The sequence below is a fragment of the Schistocerca nitens genome, chromosome 2 (assembly GCF_023898315.1).
Source record: "Schistocerca nitens isolate TAMUIC-IGC-003100 chromosome 2, iqSchNite1.1, whole genome shotgun sequence".
NCBI classification, from domain to species: Eukaryota; Metazoa; Arthropoda; class Insecta; order Orthoptera; family Acrididae; genus Schistocerca; species Schistocerca nitens.
In genome coordinates this window covers 141857305-141878712 of record NC_064615.1, presented here as the reverse complement: position 1 = coordinate 141878712, position 21408 = coordinate 141857305, and the positions used below count along the sequence as shown (strand labels likewise).

The 21408-nt window shown below is 45.2% G+C and overlaps 1 protein-coding gene and 1 pseudogene across 1 annotated transcript in view; both read right to left on the bottom strand.

Moving 5' to 3' along the window:
* LOC126234876 (sialin-like) overlaps positions 1-21408 on the bottom strand; it is a 613986-nt gene that overhangs the window by 287213 nt on the left and 305365 nt on the right. The gene's annotated exons all lie outside the window — the stretch shown is intronic.
* On the bottom strand, positions 5628-5745 carry LOC126238600 (5S ribosomal RNA; annotated as a pseudogene).

Genomic DNA, 21408 nt, shown 5'->3' with positions numbered 1-21408 from the left:
GTAAATAAAAATGAAATTTGCAACTTTCATTGTTTTCCAATTGTGTTGATTAACAGAAGTTGCTGATCTGCAATTACTTCAGCATGCTTGAAGTTCTAATCAAGAAATTCACATTGCTAACTGTTCACAAAGATCATAAAGAGTTAGTTACACGTCGTTTGGAGCCGACAGTCGAAGTGAGTAGGTAATTCTGTGTTTGTCTGGACGACAAATATTTTATTAATTTCCTGACAGTTTTCGCCCACTGACCATCTTCAAAACCGACTTGTAATAGAATGACATACGAAATAGAATGATGCAAAATATCGCGTCTGTGTTGGCGGTGCAAATCGCAAGTGCCAACTCCGGACAAATTTTTATCTGAAGTGAAGGTTACTGCAAAAAAACATTATTGTGTAGACGAACAGAGACATAAAGTACTACGCTGAATTCACATCGACATTTGTATTATTTCTGCAGAACATACAACTCACGAAATGTGATAGGCAGAAAAATGTTTGATTAAACTGCATCCGCACGAGCGGAGTATGAATGGAAATCTGAAATAACAAGCTGCAGCTGCCGGCTACACAGCACCTTGAGTTTTCATCGCACGTTGCATTGTTGCTACTCGCATGGGTGAGCGGCGTTTATATAACGCCCCTGCTGTGGTCATGGAGGACAACACCTTTTACATAACAGTTGCCGCCTTAGCAGGACGCTAGGACCTCATTCTCAATGAAGTGATGCTTCCGGCGTTGAAATAAGGGTCTCTACAATAAGTCCCGCCATCTCTTTATATTGATTCAGTTGCTGGGAAATTACCGGATTTACTTCCCCCTGTAATATTTCATCAAAGTGGATGACGTAAATTTTTCGAAAGGATAATTATGCTGACTTGCAGTTTTTCATCGCTTGACTTACGTACGGATCCTTTCTTCTTATGGCCTTGGCCACATCGAATGCAGTAGTTTCACCGCCTCCAGGTCTGGCTGATTATCGAGGTACAGTGTGGCAGTGGTATACTGTTGCTAACGACAGTCGTCCGCGAGACAAGGAGGAGTAAGTACCAGTAGAGCTGTCAGTCCCTTGCCGTAGAAGCGGGGGCCGGACGGTGCGCCGTGTTTTCTGCGGGAGTCGCTTTAACGTGTGTGCGTTTCCACGAAACGACGAGTTCGTTGTCATACATCGCTTGGGTCTGGAAAGTTGAGCGTTGTGAGCTGGATGTCGAAACGAGTACATAATTCTGTTCTGGTTATGAAGTACTAACTCACTGGGGAAGGAGAGACCCGTTGTTTGAGATAAGAAAACTGAATTTGTAGGACTGACGCTTCTTCGTCTATTGTCTCCATTTGACCTAAAATGAAGGTAATTAAATTATTAAAGATACTTAGAATCCCTTTGTGCAAAGAGTAAAATGTGTATTTGTGTCACCATACGTATTTAGTTTTATTGATTTAAAAACAACTTCGCGGATCTGAAACGAAAAACGCTTACAATTGTGGTTTGCTTTCTATATGTAAAAAAATTACTACATGAAGTATTGAGGTGTGATTTTTACTTACGGCATTTTTTGACCGCTTTTCTTTTACAGCTGTAAGTATAAATAGAAATAACACCACAATATCTTATGTAATGACCTGTTTCTGGATCTTGAAAATAAATTAAAATGGTAAATATAGTATTTTTCATTTCAGCCTACTAACGATGTTTTAAGTCAATAAAACGAAACGCGTATCCCACCTAGATAGCCGAGCGTGTTAGCCTTCCATTTCCGGGATTCAGGAAGACGCATCGAACCCCAATATCAATTCGTCCTGCTGATTAACGATGAGGGCCAGCCAGTACGTGGTTTTTAGGCGGTTTTCCACATCCCAGTTGCTGAATACCGGGCTGCTGGCCACGATCCAAATGGTTCAAATGGCTCTGAGCACTATGGGACTTAACATCTGAGGTCATCAGTCCCCTAGACTTAGAACTAGTTAAACCTAACTAATCTAAGGACATCACACACATCCATGCGCGAGGCAGGATTCGAACCTACGACCGTGGCAGCAGCGCGGTTCCGGACTGAAGCGCCTAGAACCGCTCGGCCAAGACGGCCGGCCGGCCACGTTCTGCCTCGTTTACACAGTTAGCAAACATTTCTCGAAAGCGCTCTCACACTTTCACATGGATTACATTAGAATTCCGTATGGGGGTGGGAGGGGTGGCGGGGAGGGGAGAGAGGGGGGATAGAAGGGTGGTGTCAGGAAGGGCATTCGGCCACTCTATACCACGACGGATATTGTAAGCTCCAGATTAACATGCCGATCCCGCGAAGATAGGGGATGGACTCCGTGAAAAAGAAGGGAACGGAAACGTGTATCCTTATATAAATACGCAAATATACACTATTAGTAGTTGCTCAAAAGCAGAGCAAGCAAAGCTCAGCGTTCTGAACCTGAAGGGCTGATAGGAACCGAGCGACAGTGGCTGACAGAGGCGCCATTGAATGCCATATGGAGGGGCGCACCACTCTTTCGGGCGTCGTCGATTTTCTTGACCTTCGAGCCGTTGTTTCGCACTCAAGCATTTCCTCGATTGACGTCACCAGAGTGCATCCCGTTCCAGTTCTCCCACCATCGAAAAATCCCTGGCAGTACCGAGAATCGAATCGGGTCCTCCACACAACAGTCACACATACTGACCACTGTGTCGAATGAAGCCACATTTCATGTCAGCGGCAACATGAATAAGCACAACTGCTTCATTTGCAGTACAAGCAGTCCCCATGACCTAAGGTAGCACACTCGATCCTCTCAGAAAGTTAACGTATGGCGCGGTATTTCGAAGTTTACAATACTCAGCCCATATTTTTTTCAATGATCAGACTGTAATGCGAGGTCCTTGCCTAGGTATGTTGGAGAATTTTGTTGCTGATAATCCTCCCTCCATATCGTAAAATCAGGTTACTTCCAGCAAGATGATCCACCACTACATTATTCCTTAAAGGAATTGGCAGACGCTGAATTGGAAGAGGTGCACCTTTGGCGTGGCCACCAGTGGCACGGGATTCAACTCCATATGATTTCTGGCTATGAGGATTGGTGAAAGAATAAGAGTGTATGCTATGAAATCTACTGACAATAATTATCTTAAGGGACACATAACACTTGTTGTCCGCTCTATACCTATGGAAACGTGTGAAGGAGCTATGGCCTGTATGGTGAAAAGGTTTTGCGCATACATTGAGAACCAAGGAGTACATGTCGAAGAAGTGCACTAGCTTCATTTGGACTTATGTTTTTATATTGAAATGAATGAAATGATTCAACACTAAAGGTAAAATAATGATAAAAATAATAAAATTAAAAGTCAATCTCATATAAGTAGTAACATTTCTCTGGACAATCCTGTATTACTCTTTTAAAGTCCGCCCCCGGTAGCTGAGTGGTCAGCGCGACGGAATGTCAATCCTAAGGGCCCGAGTTCGATTCCCGGCTGGGTTGGAGATTTTCTCCTCTCAGGGACTGGGTGTTGTGTTGTTCTAATCATCATCATTTCATCCCCATCGACGCGCAAGTCGCCGAAGTGGCGTCAAATCGAAAGACAGCGGACGGTCTACCCGACAGGAGGCCCTAGTCACACGACATTATATTATACACTCTTTTAAAGCAAACGGACATTACGTAACTCTGATCTTATGAAGCGCGCCAGCCCACTATTCAGCTCTCGCGTTTCATTGTAGTAGTTCATGGTAACATAAAATCATATTGATCCAGCGAAATTCTGATTTCTGAGAAAAATGCGAATTTAAAGACGACTGATTAGACAGTTGCACCGTTTTTGTTGTAGACATCAAGTAGTGCTGGTGTCAAAAGTAGACTGTTGCTGATGCAGCTATGATATTTTAAGAAAGTCTTCCGAATCCTACCGACGGAGAAGTAAGTAATTCAGAGAGGAAAAAAGCACGGAGAGACAGTAGGTTTTTCACTCACAGACGACAGGTAGCAGCACTAGCACTGGAGTGTATATAAAGTGTTATCTGACGTTTAAAAGGGTATGGTCATTGGATTTCGGGCTAGGGGTGGAAGCATTTCCGAAACGGCAAAGTCTGTAATCTGTGCAGGTGCTGTCATGGTTAAAGTATGCCGTGCATGGCAAGATGGCGCTATCCAAAACCGGCGCCGAGACAAATGCATTGCAGCATGGTCCATAGACGAAAGGTTCAGCGACAGCTGCGGAGATTTATACGGGCGAATAGATGTGCAACTGTTGAGCAGCTAACGGCTCAGATGAACCAAGGGGCTCCTCAACGAACGTTCAGAGGACGTCGCTGCATAAGTGCCTCAGCAGAAAATTCAAATGGCTCTGAGGACTATGGGACTTAACATCTGAGGTCGTCAGTCCCCTAGAACTTAGAACTACTTAAACCTTCAGGACATCACACACATCCCTGCCCGAGGCAGGATTCAAACCTGCGACCGTAGCTGTCACGTGGTTCGAGACTGAAGCGCCTAGAACCGCTCAGCCACAGCGGGCGGCACGGCCTCTGGCGCTGGCGCCTGGTTCATGTACCCAAGCTGACTGCCGTTCACCGCCGACGAAGGCTGGAATTTGCACGCCAGTATCGGAACTGGACGTACAATGAGTGGCGACAGTTGGTCTTTTCAGATTTTAAACCCCATCAAACTGAAAGCAAACAACCTGCGCCGCGCGGAGTGGCCGCGTGGTTTGAGGCGCCATGTCACGAATTGCGCGGCGTCTCCCGCTGGAGGTTCGAGTCCTCCCTAGGGCATGAGTGCATGTGTTGTTCTTAGCATAAGTTAGTTTAAGTTAATTTAAGTAGTTTGTACGTGTAGGGACCGATGACCTCAGCAATTTCGTCCATTAAAAATTCACACACATTTGAAACAACCTGCAACAGTCGTCGGTAGGATCCAGGCCGGATGAGGAAGCGTTATGGTCTGAGGAATTTTTTCGTGGCATTGCCTGAGTGAGCTCGTCGTTCTGAAAACCGCAATCGATCGGCGCAAGAAAGCATCTATCCCTGGGGTCCATCTACTTCCGTAGTTGCAGTTGTTTTTCCCCTGCACAATGGCACCTACTAGCAGGACAATGCAACGTGTCACACAGCTTTCAGTGCACGCGCGTGGTTCGAAGAGCCCCAGGACGAATTTATCGTAATCCCCTAGCCACCAAACTCCCCGGATTTAAATCTAATCGAGAATCTGCGGGACCACCTCGATACGGATGTTCGCGCCATGGATCCTCGATCGAGAAACCAAGCGCAATTGGCCACAGCACTGGAGTGGGCGTGACTCCAAACTGTTGGCACCTACCAGAACCCAACTGACTCTCTTCCTGAACGACTTGTGGCGGTCAGCGCTCCAAAGTGGCTATTCACGGTTTTGACAGGTGGGCACATTAATGTGACTCGAAAGTCTAAAATACACAACTCCATCCAAACAGGCTGTGGAAGGGCCAACGGTACCAACCGATCGCAATATCATCCTCAGACCACAGGCGTCACTGGATGCGGATATGGAGGGGCATATGGTCAGCACACCGCTCTCCCAGCCGTATGTCAGTTTACGAGACGCAGCCGCTACTTCTCAATCAAGTAACTCCTCAGTTTGCCTCACAAGGGCTGAGTGCACCCCTCTTGCCAACAGCGCTCGGCAGACCGGATGGTCACCCATCCAAGTACTAGCCCAGCCCGACAGCGATTAACTTCGGTGATCTGACTGGAACCGGTGTTACCACTGCGATAAGGCTGTTGGCAAAATACACAACTGGGCATTAGAAAAGGAAACACCAGGAACGATAGCATATAATGAAACAGAGTATAGCGTGAAGAAGATTAACTTTCTAGGTGGTTTGGAGCCCTTGGTGTGAAATGTAGGACACAGAGCTACCACCGCTCTAATCTGGCTAGTATCGAGTCGAACTAAGCTTGACTGGGATAGATGTACGTCATTCCATGACGTTTCAACTTTTTGCCACAGTCATCGAGATGCCGTACACAGAGCTGGGACTCTGAATATCGTCGTTGGGCGCACCACTACCGGTTCGCTTCTCCCTCCATCGTCAAGGAAAGTCGTAATAGTGACTGCCATGCTGACGGTCTGTGGTGCTTTAGATAGAACATATAACACGTCAGCCTCAGTTGCAAATAGAAACCAATCTTCATCCAGGTTTCAGCCAAAATAATTTGGCCTTTTTCAGAAGCCAGTGACACTAAACTATTGCATGCCAAATTTTGGCCATGTCAAGTATAAAACTGTAGCACCGTTGTAACCAGTCATAAATCTACTGCGCGGACGAGGTCGGTAGAGGGCCTGCTGTTTCTCTTCATCCCAAGTAATGTAGATTTATGACTGGTTACTACGGTGCTACAGTTTTATACTTGACATGGCCAAAATTTGGCATGCAATAGTTTAGTGTCACTGGCTTCTGAAAAAGGCCAAATTATTTTGGCTGAAACCTGGATGAAGATTGTTTTTTATTTGCAACTGAAGCTGACGTGTTACATGTTCAATTATCGCAGTTGCTGGCAGGGCTGGACAATGTTAAAAATTCTTACTTTAGGTAGCATCACACTGTCCTTCTGAATACTCGTCTTGTTGCAAACGAACCCCCTTTCTAGTTCGAGGTACGTGACGTGGCCCTAGGAACCTGCATAACTGAACAAACAATGACTGTCCTTGGTCGCAAGTATGCATCGCGTTGAGCATGTTCCTCCTAAACTCATCAATTCCATATTCCCAAGACTGTTGTGCCATCCCGAAGACGCAAGCAATGATATCGTGCAACGATGAACAGCAGTGTGCATAGGCTACATTCCTGCAGCTCTCTAATTCCGTTGCCCGCTGTTAGACCTAGAAAAAGCGTATGATAATGTATCCATCAACAAGCTGCGGGAAAAGCTGAAAGACATCGAGCTCGGTCAAGGATTGCTAAGGGCTCTTATGAAATTATGTAGAAAATAACACAGTAAGAGTGAAGCTGTCGAAACAGTGGACGAGGCAGCTAACGTTGACGTGCACGCAAACGGAATATCCAACCTCACGAGAAACAGAGCCGTCGGTACACGCCACGAGCTTGCTAACGTAATGTTAGCTTCTCAGCGCTCTCCAGCGGCAGTTGTCAGCTTTATTTGGCTCCGAATCATACAGTCTGTTCACGAAAATTGGAGGCGAGTGGAATTCCTACGTTAGCTCCACTAAAACGTACATTTCCTCTAGTCACTATATCTAGTCATGTTGTTCTGTTTGTGGTATACGTAAATAAGAACTTAGATATCTGTGAACGTGCAATAAGACAAAGACGAAATATAGTAAGGCATCAGCTTACAAAGTTCACCAAATAGAACAAATTCACTCCTGATACAGAGCATTTATATTTACATAATATCAAATATTACAGAAATTATCTTTATTGATTTCTTAGGAAAGTTCCATAAACTTTTACAAAACGAGAAGATAAAAAAAGTTGTTAATAATGGGACACGAACCTCCAAACCGTCGTCGTATTCTGCAACATGGAGCCTCAACCAACTAGGGTTTACTCAAAGTATGCCGTCAGTCACGTGGATTTCATGTTACATTCTTCTAAAGGCATTAATAGCGAAATGTTATTAACTGATATTTAATTATAACAAATCCGATCACGAACGATACGCTTTCACGAATCTTCTGGGTCGTTGCCTCAAAATGGCTTACTATCATAACACGCAAGTTATAATGCGAAAATAACTAAATACGAAAATTCTTTAACCACCAGCATGACGTTTACTGTCATTTCGTTACAATAAAGATTCGTTCTCGAGACATTCAAAGACCTGTTGCTTACAAACAGAATATATTCTTAGGGTGTAACGTATAACATAAAACTTACCGAATATGGGATTGTACTGAATACGACGAATGTGGTATGGTGTCTTGCCTTCTGTGAAGCCCACGAGAAACCTTATGGGACTTGACTGCTAAGGTCATCAGTCCCTAAGCTTACACACTACCTAACCTAAATTATCCTAAGGACAAACACACACACCCATGCCCGAGGGAGAACTCGAACCTCCGCCGGGACCAGCCGCACAGTCCATGACTGCAGCGCCCCAGACCGCTCGGCTAGTCCCGCGCGGCGAGTAATTATTTCAGACGAGTTAAATAATAAGAAATGATAATTAATAGAAACCCTCAGCTGCCAACAGGTCTTGTTGATATACCTCCATGGGGACAGCTGAAAATGTGTGCCCCGAACGGGACATTACGAATGTAGGATGTGGACAGTTGGGAATGTGAGTCTCACGGGAAGCGTGCAAGGGATAAATCTCTACAGTCGTGCTATCCTATAACCCCTCGGTGGCTCAGATGGATAGAGCGTCTGCAATGTAAGCAGGAGATCCCGGGTTAGTGTCCGGGTCGGGGCACTTATTTTCAGCTGTCCCCATTGAGGTATATCAACAACACCTGTTGGCAGCTGAGGGTTTCGATTAATTATCATTTCTTTCTAGAGAAGCTGCATGGTCATAATTGGGATCTGTTCTTTCGGAACAGTTACTATCTTCATAGTTGCGTTGGTTGCCAAGTATTATCTTCATAGAGTTTAATAATTCTTGATTGCGCGTTTAAGTGCATGCAAACTCTCGATAGTACACGACGTTAAGATCTTTAGTGGGTACCTTTTCGATTACATCTACATGGATACTCTGCACATCAAACTTAAGTGCCTGTCAGAGTGTTCATAGAGCCACCTTCACAATAATCCTCAATTTTTCCAATCTCGAGAAGCGCGCAAAAAACGAACACCTATATTTTTCCGTGCGAGCTGTGATTTCCCTTATTTTATTATGGTGATCGTTTTTCCCTCTGTAGGTCGGGGTCAGCAAAATATTTTCGCATTCTGAAACGAAAGTTGGTAATTGAAGTATCATGATAAGATTCCGCCGCAACGAAAAACGCCTTTGTTTTAGTGATGTCCACCCCAAATGCTGTATCATACCGTGACACTCTCTCCCCTGTTTCGGCATAGTACAAAACGTCCTGCTCTTCTTTGAACTTTCTCGATGTACTCCGTTAATCCTATCTAGTAAGGATCCCACACTGCGCAGCAGTACTCCAAACAGAGGACGGCCAAGTGTAGTGTAGGCAGTCTCTTTAGCAGATCTGTTGCATATTCTAAGCGTTCTGCCAATAAAATGCAGTGTTTGATTTGCCATCCCCAAAACATTTTCTGTGTGTTCTTTCCAATTTAAGTTGTTCGTAATTTTAATTCCTACGTATTTAGTTGAATTTGCGGCATTTAAATTTGACTGATTTATCGAGCAACCGAAGTTTAACAGATTCCTTTTAGCACTCACGAGGATGACCTCACACTTTTCATTATTTAGGGTCAGTTGCAATTTCTGCACCATTTAGATATCTTTTCTAAGTCGTTTTGCAATTTGATCTCCTGATGACTTTACTAGACGATAAACGACAGTACCATCTGCAAACAAGACGGCTGCTCAGATTGTCCCCTAAATCGTTTGTACAGATAAGGAACAGCAGAAGGTCTATAACACTACCTTGTGGAACACCATAAATTACTTCCGGTTTACTCAATGACTTTCCGTCAGTTATTAGGAACTGTGACCTCTCTGACAGGAAATCACGAATCCAGTCACATAACTGGGACGATATTCCATAAGCATACAATTTCACTACAAGCCGCTCCTGTGGTACAGTGTCCAAAAAGGCCTTCTGGAAATCTAGAAATGCTGAATCAATTTGAAATCCCTTGTCAACAGCACTCAACACTTCGTGTGAGTAAAGAGCTAGTTGTGTTTCACAAGAGCGATGTTTTCTTAGTCCGTTTTGACTGTGTGTCAATAGACCGTTCTCTTCGAGGTAATTCATAATAATCGAACAAAATACATGTTCCAAAATCCTGCTGGATATTGACTTTAATGATATGTGCCTATAATTTAGCGGATTACTCCTACTACATTTCTTGGTATGACCTGTGCAACTTTCCAATCTTTGGGTTCATACTGGGTACATAGCGATTCTCTTGAGTCGTGCAAGCAGTATAGCATTCGCGAAGTATGGCGGACAAGTCGACTGGTGTGACGTCACAAGTTCGTTGCGGGGGCACTTAATTCTGATGGGCCCCGTGCTTGTCGCGTAGGGAGCGTTCTTGCTTCCTACTGGATCTACTTTACGTGGCACGTTGCCGAAATATGGCGGAACTTTCTTTGTATTTCACGTGGCGAAATGGATCCTCAACATGAAATAGCAGAAACTGAATCACAAAACTTGTAGACCACTGCATCAACGTTAGCTAACTCGCCTCGTGTGCCGACGACTTAATGATTGGGAACAGTTTGACAGAAAAATTCGAGAAGAATAAGGGTCTATGACAGATATGTGATCTGCCACCGACCCTCTATCACCTATATCTAGGAGCAATCCTCCACACTTGGCATAGAAAATGCCACGTTATGCAAGTGACAGTAGAGAGTAGCAAGATAGTTAGCCTGTATTTTGCAGATGACTGGATTGTACTAGTAGAAGATGATGATCTGAGCTATATGATGACAAAGCTTGAAGAGGGATACAATAAAACGTCTGAAGATGAACACGAAGAAGGGTGAATACCTGGCCGTTGGGAGAGGAAAGTAAATAATTTGGAGGTAGATCGAGAAGTAATTGTAGGTGAGGAAAAGGCAAGTACCTTGGCGTATACATATTATAAAATGGATTGATGTAAACTGATTAGCCAGAACATTATGGCAACCGACCTACTATCGATATAAACGCGTCCAGGCGGTAGCAGCGTCACCTGATGAGGAATAACATCTAGTCAGACGCATGAGTGGTGCATGTAGTATCAGTGAGCGTGTTATCCATGTGTACGTATAATGCGGAAGGCGCGGTCTATCTGACGACAGATTGTGATGGCTCGGAGGCTTAGCAAGAGCATTTCGGGAACTGCACGGCTTGTAGGGTGTTCGAGGAGTGCTATGGTGAGTATCTTCAGCACGTGGCAAAACCAAGATGAAACCACATCCAGACGTCGTGGGGTTGGGCGACCATTCCACATTACAAATGTCGGTCGTCGTCGTGTGGCTGCACACATGATGCACCAGACACACCAAGTGATAGGCCTCTGCAGCCGAGGAGCCATACATGTGCCAGTGTTAACACCACGACATTTGCAACTACGACTGAAATGGGCATATGACCACGGCACCGGATGTTGACGCAGTGGCAGAGCGATGCATGGTCTGATGAATCCCGAATCCTTCTTCATCACGCCGATGGCAGGGCACGGATCCGACGTCTTCCAGGGGAACAGCTGCTTAACACCTGCATTGCGGGGCGGAGACAAGCTGGCGGCGGCTGCATTATACACTGGAGAACGTTCACATGGGCATCCATGGGTCCACTGTACCTCGTGCAAGGTATCATGAGAGCCAAGAAGTGTCGTAGACTGATTGCAGACCACGTAACCCCTGCATGACAATAGTGTTTCCTGATGGCAGTGGCATTTTTCAACAAGACAATGCATCATCTCAAAAGATCAGGAGTGTGACGAAGTGATTCGAGGAACGCAATGGCGAGTGTTGATGTGCTGGCCCTCCAGCTTGCCAGATCTTAACCCGAACGACCACATCTGGGGTGGGACTGAATGTGGAGTAAGAGCTCATCGCCTCCCTCCCTGGTGCATATGTGGTGCACATGTGGTGTCAACTCCCTCCAGCGACCTACAATGGTCTCAATTGCTTCCATGCCATCACACATCGCCGGTGGACATACCGGCTATTACGTAAGTGGTCATAATGTTCTGGCTGATCAATTTATGTGTGTGTGCATGTATGTAAGTTTCACGTCTCCATCTACAGCACTGCATCGATTTCAACTAAACAAGGTACACAGATCCCCTACCGTCAGGCAGTAATCTTTGCGTGGTAATAACCACCTGCCTGCCATAGTTCAAGAGATATGGCGTCATAAACAACGAGATGCGTCCAAAACTGCCGAATTGTCCATGCCGTTTAAATTTATTACTTCTGTGCTACTAACTCTCGTTGCAATAAACTTCGCACACAGCATTCACACACGCCACTAAATGCATCTACAAATTTATATCACGGAACACCACACAGTGCAGAAGGTATGACGTGATAAACACTGAGGTGCGTGAAAAACTGCCACATCATGTACGGCCTTTAAATTTATTACTTCTTTGCTACTAACTCTATTCGCAACATGTTTCGCAGCCGTATCCACGTATGTCGCTGATGTATCTACACAAATATGTCATTGTAAGACACATATTTCAAGAGATATGTCGTCAAAAACAATGAGATGCGTGAAAAAATCACACATCATGCGTGAAATTTTAATACGTTTATTCTTTACTTATAAGACACTCCTACAGTCGGGTCAGCTTAAGGAAATCCTTGACACCTGGCAGTGGATTTGCAAGCTTTCAACTTCGAAGCGCAAATGGCCGTAGGCAAAAATTATAGCCTTCTGTAGAGCTGTAAAGAAACGTTGTCATAGAGATGTTTACAAAACCGCGTTGTAGAGACGCAAAGCAGCTGCGCCCAGCAAACAGAAACTGTCCGGAAACATCACATATCAAGTCTACCAAAAGAGTACATAAAGCTTTCGTTTCTTATAGAAAATTGACAGAACGGAAGCCCGGGATATGCCGGATTTGTCAGCTAGCTATTTAATAAACATGGCACAAGTAATGATGAACTGACAAACACGTTCAATAAAGGACGAGATGTAACAAGGACAATGAACTCTGTTCTGTGTAACAAAAAAATAAGAACAACGAAGTAGAAAATGTATAATGTTACAGTCCAGAACGGAAACTTGTACAAAGCAGAGGCCTAGAGCGTTAGCAAATAAACTAAGAATAAACTCCTTGCCAATGACATGAATCAATTAAGACGAATCTGGAACTGTACTAAGATGGATAGGATAAAAAAATGACGTAACCCGACAAAGGATGAAAATGGATAGGGATGTCTGCGAGGACAAAAACAGCTGATATACTTTCGCCATCTGAATACACTACTGGCCATTAAAATTGCTACACAAGAAGACATGCAGATGATGAACGGGTATTCATTGCACAAACATATTGAACTAGAACTGACATGTGATTACATTTTCACGCAATTTGGGTGCATAGATCCTGCGAACTCAGTACCCTGAGCAACCGCCTCTGGCCGTCATAACGGCCTTGATACGCCTGGGCATTGAGTCAAACAGAGCTTGGATGGCGTGTACAGGTACAGCTGCCCATGCAACTTCAGCATGATACCACAGTTCATCAAGAGTAGTTCAAAAATGATTCAAATGGCTCTGAGCACTATGGGACTTAACATCTGTGGTCATCAGTCTCCTAGAACTTAGAACTACTTAAACCTAACTAACCTAAGGACATCACACACATCCATGCCCGAGGCAGGATTCCAATCTGCGACCGTAGCGGTCACGCGGTTCCAGACTGAAGCGCCTAGAACCGCACGGCCACACCGGCCGGCTACATCAAGAGTAGTGACTGGCGTATTGTGACGAGCCAGTTGGTCGGCCAGCATTAACCAGCAAGTTTTCAATTGGTGAGAGATCTGGAGAATGTGCTGACCAGGGCAGCAGTCGAACATTTTCTGTATCCAGAAAGGCCCTTACAGAACCTGCAACATGCGGTCGTGCATTATCCTACTGAAATGTAGGGTTTCGCAGAGATAGAATGAAGGGTAGAGCCATGGGTCGTAACACATCTGAAATGTAGCGTCCACTGTTCAAAGTGCCGTCAATGCGAACAAGAGGTGACCGAGACGTGTAACCAATGGCACCCACCCCATACCATCACGCCGGGTGATACGCCAGTATGGCTATGACGCATACACGCTTCCAATGTGCGTTCACTGTGGTGTCGCCAAACACGGATGCGACCATCACGATGCTGTAAACAGAACCTGGATTCATCCGAAAAAATGACGTTTTGCCATTCGTGCACCCAGGTTCGTCGTTGAGTACTCCATCGCAGGCGCTCCGGTCTGTGTTGTAGCGTCAAGGGTAACTGCAGCCATGATCTCCGAGCTGAGAGTCCATGCTGCTGCAAACGTCGTCGAACTGTTCGTGCAGATGGTTGTTGTCCTGCAAACGTCCCCATCTGTTGACTGAGGAATCGAGACGTGGCTGCACGATCCGTTACCGCCATTCGGATAAGATGCCTGTCATCTCGACTGCTAGTGATACGAGGCCTTTGGGATCCAGTACGGCGTTCCGTATTACCCTCCTGAACCCACCGATTCCACATTCTGCTAACAGTCATTGGATCTCGACCAACGCGAGCAGCAATGTCGCGATACGATGAACCGCAATCGCGATAGGCTACAATCCGACCTTTATCAAAGTCGGAAACGTGATGGTACGCGTTTCTCCTCCTTACAGGAGGCATCACAAGAACCTTTCACCAGGCAACGCCGGTCGACTGCTGTTTGTGTATGAGAAATCGGTTGGAAACTGTCCTCATGTTAGGACGTTGTAGGTGTCGCCACCCGCGCCAACCTTGTGTGAATGCTCTGAAAAGTTAATCATTTGCATATCAGAGCATCTTCTTCCTGTCGGATAAATTTCGCGTCTGTAGCACGTCATCTTCGTGGTGTAGCAATATTTATGGCCAGTAGTGTAGAATGTATGAAGACAGTATACAAAATAGGATACTACGATGGATATCATCCCAGCGAAAGAAAAGGTGTCGCCCACGACGCATCTTATAAGATGATGTGGCGGAGGCAAGGGAAGCTAGGAACACGTACATTGATGAAAGCCAAGATAGTACAAAGTGGCAACTGGGGGCGGCGGTGCAGCTCCAGTCGTAGATAATCCGCAGAAGAAGAAGAAGCTGTTAGACATTTTTCCATCTTACTATCAACATAAAAATGATAATTCTCTATGAAAACTTCTCTGTGTAATCTTTCCAGATATACAGAATACAGAATACAGAACCTAGTATGCTGTCCTCGATGGTGAGAGTTTGAGAAAGTATTATCATCATATGTGCTACAAGGAAGTGTGATAGGACCACTGTTATTTTCTGTATATATAAATGATTTGGTGGACAGGTTAAGCAACAGTGTGCAGCCTTTTGCTGACGACGCTGTGGAGTGTGGGGAGGTGCCAGCGTTGAGTGGCTGGAGGAGGATACATGATGAGTTGGACAAAATTTCTAGTTGATGTTACGAATGCAACTAGATGTGAATGCACAAAAGTGTAAGTTAATCCAGATGAGTAGGGAAAAAGTCACAATGTGACAGTACAGCATTAGCATTGTACTGCTTGACACAGACGCGTAACGTTGCAAAGCAATATGAAATGGAATGAACATGTAAGGGTTTTAGTAGGGAAGGCGAATATTCGGCTTTGGTTTATTGGGAGAATTTAAGGAAAGTGTGGATCATCTTCAAGGAGATTGCAAAAAAATGGTTCAAAAAAATGGTTCAAATGGCTCTGAGCAATATGGGACTTAACTTCTGAGGTCATCAGTCCCCTAGAACTTAGAACTACTTAAACCTAACTAACCTAAGGACATCACACACATCCATGCCCGAGGCAGGATTCGAACCTGCTACCGTAGCGCTCGCGCGGTTCAAACTGTAGCGCCTAGAACCGCTCGGCCACACCGGCTAGCGTGGAACAGGAAAGGAAATGACTAGTAGTGGTACAGGATACCCTCCGCTACGCACCATATGGTGGTTTGTGGAGCATGTATGTATACCTTGCGCAACTGCGCTGAAATACCAGTCATTTGTACATTCGGGCATGCAGTAAACTTATTTCTAGTTTCATTTGTATTTTATACCGTCTTAATGGTCTTGCGGTTTTAATGGCCTGCACGGTAAAGAAATAAATAAATCGACGGCATTTAAGATCATAAGCCACTGCCTGTAAGCTCATATTTCTTGAGTTAATGATTTACGCTGCTATAGTTACCCCTAATGCGAAAACGTTTCACTGAGATTACAGCGGCTCTGGTTTTTTCCGTGGTACCCCACTTGACTTTCGTTGAGCAGGTAATCCAGCGTCACGATTCCGTGAAACCTGCACCTACACTAACTTGGCTAACCGGTTGGCGATGTGGGTTAGAGTACCGCATCGCGGACTACATATGCTAGGATCCGGGCAGAGGTTAAGTGAGTTCTAGGCAGGAAGGGAGGAGACGGGGGAGGGGGAAGGGGGGGAAGGGGGAGGGGGGGACGAATGGAAGTGAATTGCCGTTGAGGAATGTCCGTCCGTGCACCGGCCTTACATAAGCAACAGGTTCCGTTCCCCAGGCCACGCCGAGACCAGCACGGCACCCCAGGATCGGTCGGCGACTGCAGGAGTCACCGCCGAAGAGCTTGGTGGCTGGTAGCCGTGAGTCCCGCCACGCATGTCACTTCACCTTCAGCGGAGACAAATGATCAATATCCGTTTCTCCTCCAAGTTCTACAAGATTATTATTGAACCAGTTCGGAATAATGTGTTTCTTCCTGTTCACATAACACTACAAACGCTTGTGGAATTTCTCATACGGACACCTCTGAAAAAAATGAAGTATGAACCACACTTGTGAAACTTGAGTTTGAAATAACATACGAGAATGTAGCCCGACAACGTCTTCTACAACCGCCGATGTTTCAACAGCTTCTAACCCTGTCATTTTCAAGGCAGAAATGCGATGAGGATGAGCGGAACTTTAAATCTTTCGTATGTAAGGCAAGGGCGGTAATATTAAGAAAGCAATGAGAATTCCACTGTTAAATTCAGAGGAGAGAGCAAATATCATGCTAAGGGCCTCTTTGAGGGGTAGGACTTATCTGATGGTGCAGAAGAAGGAAGAGGGGTCGATAGGGAAGAGATAGGGGAGCCATTATTAGAATCAGAATTTAATAGAGCTTTGGAAAACTTAAAATCGAATAAGGCAGATGGGGCAGATAACATTCCATCGGAGTTTCTAAAATCATTGGGGGAAGTGGCAACAAAACGGCTACAACATTGATGCGTAGAATGAACGAGTCTGGTGGTATACCATCTGACTTTCGGAAAAGCACATCCGCACAATTCCGAAGATCGCAGGAGCCTAGTGCTAGAATAATCGCACAATCAGCTTAACAGCTTATACATCAAGTTGCAGAAGAATGGAAAAGAAAATTGAGGACCTGTTAGATGACGATCAGTTTGGCTTTACGAAAGGTAAAGGCCCCAGAGAGGCAGCTCTGACGTTATGGTTGATAATGGAAGTAAGACTGATGTGGTTTCGATAGCTACGATTCCATGGCGCAGGTGCAGGTTCGTAGGTTGTCAGTACGACACCGACACCGACAGCGCCCTCTAGCCGGCGCTGTGCAGCTCTACGAGCGCCGCCCCAGATTCAACACTTTTGATGCCGAGCAGGCGACCAACCAACAATGTTTCTATTTCATAGTGGAGGAGCCACTACAGATTTGCCTTTGTAACTTCTAGTAACTGTTAGCGTTGATACCTGTACGGCTTCGCACCTACGTGCTCATCTCAGCCAAAGTTAAGTAAGCCTAATGTAATCCTAATTCTGACTATAGTAAACTTGTAAAATCTACCAGCAGTACCGAAGGACTTCACCTTTTCCTGCTCCTATTCGCTTCCTACATTCGGCCTACCCTTCAGTTTACAGGAGCAGACCCACGCGCCGCCTTCCAGGCGGGATACAAAAAGTGAAGAAAAATCGAGACACGTTCATAGGATTTTTCGACTTAGAAAAACCTTAAAATGATGCAAGATGTTCGAAATCCTGCGAAAAATGTGGGCACGCTACAGGAAAAGACGGGCAATCGACAAAATGTACAGGAACTAAGAGTGACCTATAACTGTGGCAGACCAAAAACGAAATGCACGGGCTAAAAATGGTGTAGGACACGTTTGTAGTCTTTCCCGCTTGTAGTTCTATCTGTACGTCGAAGAAACAATGACGGAAATAAAAGAAATGTTCACTAGTGGGATTAAAATCCTAGGATATCAATGATAAGATTCCGTGATGACATTGCTATCCACAGTGATCTAATTACAGGATCTGTTGAATGGCTTGAACAGTTTAACGAGTACAAAATGTGGACGATCAGTAAATCGAAGAAAGACGAAAGTGATAAGTAGCAGAAATGCGAATGGCGAGAAACTTAACATCATAATTGGTGATCTCTAAATAGATGAAGTTAAGGAATTCTGTTTCCTAGGGAACGAAATAACGCATGAGGGACAGAGCAAGGACATAAAAAGCAGGCATGCACTGGCAAAAAGGGCATTCCTGGCCATGGGATGTCTACTAGTATCGTATATAGACCTTAAATTGAGGAAGAAATTTCTGAGAATTACCGTTGGAGCACAGCATTGTATGGGGGTGAAATATGGACTGTGGGAAAACGGAACAGTAGACGATAGAAGCATTTGGGATGTGGTGCTACAGAAGAATTGTATGGCAGTGACATATGGACTGTGGGAAAACGGAACAGACGAGAATACAAGCATTTGAGATGTGGTGCTACAGAAGAATGTTAATAATTCTGTGGACTGATAAGATAAGGAATGCGTAGGTTCTCCGCAGAATCGGTGGGGATAGGAATATATGGACAACATTGACAAGAAGAAGTGACAAGATAAAATAAATAAATGTCGTGTGACTAGGGCCGCCCGTCGGGTAGGCCGTTCGCCGGGTGCAAGTCTTTCGATTTGACGCCACTTCAGCGACTTGGGCGTCGATGGGGATGAAATGATGATGATTAGGACAACACAATACCCAGTCCTTGAGCGGAGAAAAATCTACGACGCAGCCAGGAATCGAAACCGGGCCCTTAGGATTGACATTCTGTCGCCCTGACCACTTTTTTTCCCTTTTTTCATTTTGTTCGAAATATCTCGTTGCGTTAGGTCTGGGTGGACGTCAGAAGACATCCGTTCAAGTTTATCGCTGATTCTTTGACACAGGTTTTTTATTACAGAGCGCATGCAGCCCTCGGACCGAACAAGCTGACTTACCGTGCCGACACCACTCAGCTACCGGGGGCGGACAGTGACAAGACGGTAGAACATCTGGTAAGACAACAGGGAATGACATAATATTTTGAATAGGACCGAATGTCCGGAAAAGTACCGTTCCCGTGCTACAGCTGTTTGGAAACATGTTTGCTAGGTAGGTATGCAACAGGGTAGCCATGATGCAGGGTGGTTACTTCGCATTGGCTGATATCATTTGACATCTGTCCTACCTCTCACCTGGTTTGAGCCTCATCCACGTGTCTGTGAGTGCCTGAGCAACATGGCTGAGTACACGTTTGCAGAATACACCTACATTATCCTTCTGAATGACGAAGCTCACCGTAATGGAAGAGCAACGCATCGCCTTTATCAAGTTCGTTGTCCACAACGTCCGACTCCACTGCATACACTTTTCGCCACAATTATGCAAAGGCTTCGAAAGAAGGTAACTTCACCGTCAGCAGGCGTGATTGTGGTGCAACAAGGAGACACCGCACACCCGGCTCGGAAGACGCCGTACTGCATCGCGTTGAAGAGAACCCGTCAACGAGTACGCGAGCAATTTTTGGCTGTTAATGAGCGGAAATGTAAAACATGTGATGTGCTGTGGCACACCTAATCAGTTACTCGAAAAAGTGGTCGTGTTATCAACATGTTTTCAAATGGTTGTAGCACGTAAACGGTAGGTTTCCGGACAGGGGCTCCAAAATATTATCTACCGACTCGTCTGTACAAGTCCTTCGAACACATTGTAGGCGGCTGACAGTTACACGGCCGAAATATAAAGAGAAGGAGTAGGGTTTATGAGGCTGCACGCCCGAAATTTGTTGCGGTTGTGAATCCATGAACAAGAAAATAACGTCCAAAAGTACTGCAATAAATTGTTTGTCGGTGTCTTTCCACTTTGGTACAGCTTTCTGACACTGAAGGAAAAAAAAGGAAAGGTCATGGCATTCAACACTGATTGGGGCTATGGCTAGCAAAGCACTGGTGTTCAAAACCAATCTTAGGTCTGGTGATAGCCTTATTTACTTCCAACATCTCTTTTTCGTGATGCAGCATGTACTGTTTACTATCACCGCTCTAATAAAACAACATTTAAACCTTCATTATTGCTTTTGGTTTATGGCTTTATTCTGCGATATTATCCTCCCAGGGAACAGTAAGGAGACAATCCAGAAAAGAAATTTCCGCATTGTTCAAAGTTCGATTAACAGTAATCACTTTAATTAGAGCAAACATTTTACTTTCAGCGAACAACACGGATCAAATCAGCGGACGAAAGAAGCATGTTGTACGTAACTGTAATATGGGTAACATCTATTGCATGAGAATATCACATAGAAGGGCCACCTTAACAGTGGTACCTAATAAGAACCGACTCCTGAGTAACAAAGTTGTCGCAATGCGTTTAAGAACAAAATTGTAGACGGTCTTACATTGTACAATACTATGTCATTCGTGGTTCTCTAATCTCATTATGTCTATATACACTATGTTAGCAAAAGCATTCGGACACCCCCCCCCCCCCAAAAAAACACACGTTTTTCATATTAGTTGCATTCTGCTGCCACCTACTGCCAGGTACTCCGCGACCTCAGTAGTCATTAGACATCGTGAGAGAGCAGAAAGTGGCGCTCCGCGGAACTCACGGACTTCGAAAATGGTCAGGTGATTGGGTGTCACTTGAGTTCAAAATGGTTCAGATGGCTCTGAGCACTATGGGTCTTAACATATGAGGTCATCAGTCCCCTAGACTTAGAACTACTTAAACCTAACTAACCTAAGGACACCATACACATCCATGCCCGAGGCAGGATTCGAACCTGTGACCGTAGCAGACGCGCGGTTCCGGACTGAAGTGCCTAGAACCGCTCGGCCACTGCGGCTGGCTCTCTCTTGAGTCATACGGTGAACGTCATCTGCCAGCGTGTGGAGTGACAACAGTAAAATTCGGAGACAGTGGTGTTATGCTGTGGTCGTGTTTTTCATGGAGGGGCGTGCACCCCTTGTTGTTTAGCGTGGTGCTATCACAGCACAGGCCTACATTAATGTTTTAAGCAACTTCTTGCTTCCCACTGTTGAAGGGCAATTCGGCGATGACGATTGCTTCTTCCAACACGATCTAGCACCTGTTCATAATGCAAAGCCTGTGGCGGAGTGGTTACACAATAATAACATCCCTGTAATGGACTGGCCTGTACAGAGTTCTGACCTGAATCCTATAGAATACCTTTGGGATGTTTTGGAACGGCGACTTCGTGCCAGGCCTCACCGACCGACATAGATACCTCTCCTCAGTGCAGCACGCCGTGAATAATGGACTGCCATTCCCCAAGAAACATTCCAGCACCTGACTGAACGCATGCCTGCGAGAGTGGAAGCT